Source organism: Pelophylax lessonae (assembly GCF_965119305.1).
Source record: "Pelophylax lessonae genome assembly, chromosome: 4".
Taxonomy (NCBI): Eukaryota; Metazoa; Chordata; class Amphibia; order Anura; family Ranidae; genus Pelophylax; species Pelophylax lessonae.
The window spans coordinates 616,413,352-616,416,923 of NC_138771.1; positions in this window are offsets into that span (position 1 = coordinate 616,413,352).

A 3,572-nucleotide genomic window follows, 5' to 3' on the forward strand; every position below is an offset into this window, starting at 1 on the left:
ACGGAACACCGGCTGATTCAGTGTGTGTGTAACCCCCCTCCCCCTACTGCTGCTTACGTATGGCGTATGTCAGCGGCAGTAAAAGGGTTAATCACCATCCCCAAACAGCTCTCCTCAATGTACACCCCATAGAAGCGCAATGTAAATGACAGCCAGGAGGGGGCAGGATTTTTGAGAAAAAAAATTCAAAATCTGATAATGGTTTTGTCAGCTCAGGGTTGGTAGAATGCGAATAATTTGGGTTTCTGGACGGTTTATAGAGCCGTAAGGATTGGGAAGTGATATAAAAGCCAATAAGAAAGATTTTAATGTTGGTTTCAAATTTTTTTAAAGGTATTTTATTAAACAAACAGAGCAGTACATAACGAAGAAATAAAGTGTAACATATCAATGGTGGAGCCAAAAAGACATACAAGGCTTCATCTTTCATCAAATGCCATGACATAAGCAATATGCATAACTTCCAGCTGTAACATCAGTGAGAGACCCAGCAAAAATCCCCCGGGGGGGGGAGGGGAGAGGAGCGGGAAACAACAACAGAAATAGCATATTACCATACACAAAACAACATAGGCTGCAATGGACATCGTCTATGTAGAATCAGAGACCGAAGAGGTAGTCCGGTCAGAGTCCACCCAAAAAGACCAAATTTTCCGGAACTTCTTGGGACAGCCTCTGGCCTCATACGTCATTTTATACAGAGGCAATGCCTGATGAATAATCGCAATCCAGAATGGAAAGTCAGGGGGAGCAGAAGGTTTCCAACGAGTAGCTATAGCCTTCCTAGCATAGAAGAAGGCCAAGCATAAAAATAATTTAGTACGAGCAGGAGCATCCTCCTCGTCATCCACGTATCCCAACAGACAACGAAGGGGCTTACAAATATTGGACAACAGTGGCGGCCCGTGCATAGGGGGCGCCGGAGCGCCGCCCCCCCCCTAAAAAAAAAAATAGAAAAAAAAATGACAAAAAAAATAAAGTTTTGAAAAAAAAAAAATTACAAAAAAAAATAAAGTTTTGAAAAAAAAAAAAAAATTGGGTTCGCAGGCCTATGCGCTCGGCCTGGTGGATATGGAGGGGGGGTGGGGTTTACGACCCAGAAGAGGCGCCGATTGGCTGCCTTCTGGGGGCGTAACCTGGGCGCAGCCAAAAGCGCTGCGCTACCCCCACCTTCGTGATATCCTGGCTGTGATTGGTCCAGTCTCCAGCCTGGACCAATCATCATCCAGGACATCGCTGACTCGCAATGGGGGCGGTGCTGGTGCGTGCGTTAGTCACGCACCGTCACCGCCCGATCTCCTTACCGCTGCCCGGACCAGAAGACAGAAGACTGAAGAGGAGGACGTCCGCGCTGCTCGTCTCGGTTCCCGAAATCCCGCCATCCCGCCGCCGTCAGAAGGTAAGTGATTGAAGCCGACCTGTGCCCTGCCTGTACCATCACCTGTGCCATGCCTATGCCATCACCTGTGCCATCCCTATGCCATCACCTGTGCCATGCCTATGCCATCACCTGTGCCATCATCTGTGCCATGCCTATGCCATCACCTGTGCCATCACCTGTGCCATGCCTATGCCATCACCTGTGCCATGCCTATGCCATCACCTGTGCCATCACCTGTGCCATGCCTATGCCATCACCTGTGCCATGCCTATGCCATCACCTGTGCCATCTCTATGCCATCACCTGTGCCATGCCTATGCCATCACCTGTGCCATCTCTATGCCATCACCTGTGCCATGCCTATGCCATCACCTGTGCCACCACCTGTGCCATGTCTATGCCATCACCTGTGCCATGCCTATGCCATCACCTGTGCCATCACCTGTGCCATGCCTATGCCATCACCTGTGCCATGCCTGTGCCATCAACTGTGCCATGCCTATGCCATCACCTGTGCCATGCCTATGCCATCACCTGTGCCATCACCTGTGCCATGCCTATGCCATCACCTGTGCCATGCCTATGCCATCACCTGTGCCATCACCTGTGCCATGCCTATGCCATCACCTGTGCCATGCCTGTGCCATCACCTGTGCCATCACCTGTGCCATGCCTATGCCATCACCTGTGCCATGCCTATGCCATCACCTATGCCATCACCTGTGCCATGCCTATGCCATCACCTGTGCCATGCCTATGCCATCACCTATGCCATCACCTGTGCCATCACCTGTGCCATCACATGTGCCATGCCTATGCCATCACCTGTGCCATCACCTGTGCCATCACATATGCCATGCCTATGCCATCACCTGTGCCATGCCTGTACCATGACCTCAAAGTCATGCAATTTTTTTACCGCGTTTTTTGCCGCGAAGCAATACCTATTACATTTTTCTTTTTGCGCCCCCCCAAAAATTTTGAGCACCAGCCGCCACTGTTGGACAACTGAGAAATATCGGCAATAAATGCCGTGACTTCCGACCAAAAGGCACGGATAGGGGGACACTCCCAGAACATATGGGAAAAGGAGCCATCGGCAACAGTACACTTGGAACAGAGTGGAGAAGACAAGTTGGTTTCAAATTTGAGTCTCCATAAGTTGGAAAGCTTTGTAATTGGAGGGGTTTATATACAGTTTTGGGTTCCTATTGTATGTAGAGCAGTTGGTAGAGCATGGGCCGTGGTTGAAAGCACAGAAACTGAAGGCCAATTCCCAGTGAACTCAGCGTGCCAGAAGGCCATGGTGAAATGATACCATGAAAGGGCACCAAAGAGCACAGAAAAGGGGCCCCAAATTCAGTTCTCCACAAGTTTTTAAAACCACAAAAGACTTTTTCCTGTTTTTTTTCTTTTTTAAACCCACATTTTAGGCCTGATGATTACTTAACCACTTCTGGACTGAGCTCATTTCTGACACGTTGTTTACAAGTTAAAATCTGTATTTTTAGCTGGAAAATTACTTATAACTCCCAAACATTATATATATTTTTTTAGCAAAGACTCTGGAGAATAAAATGGCGGCCGTTGCAATATTTTTTATTACGCAATATTTGCGCAGTGGTCTTTCAAACGCCATTTTTTTGGAAAAATAAAATTTCACTGTATTTAAAAAAAACTAAACAGTAAAGTTAGCCCATTTTTTTTGTATATTGTGAAAGATGATGTCACGCTGAGTAAATAGATACCCAACATGTTATGATTTAAAATTGCACAAACCCGCAGAATGGCGACAAACTACGGTCAATAAAAATCTCCATAGGCGACGCTTTAAAAAATTTTAACGGTTACCAGTTTAGATTTACAGAGTAAATCTTTTTTTTTTTTTTAATTATTGTTCTCGCTCTGACGATCATGGCGATACCTCACATGTGTGGTTTGAACAACGCTTTCATTTGCGGGCACGACTTCCGTATACATTTTCTTTTGTGCGCAATTTCACAGCGACGGGGGGGGTTTCATTTTTTTTTTCCTATTTATTTTATTTAATTTTTTAATTTTAGCACAGTTTAAAAAAAAAAAAAAAAAATCTGATCACTTTTATTGCTGTCACAAGCAATGTAAACATCCCTTGTTATAGCAAAAGGCAGTGACAGGTACTCTTCATGGAGGGATCGGGGGTATTAAAGAC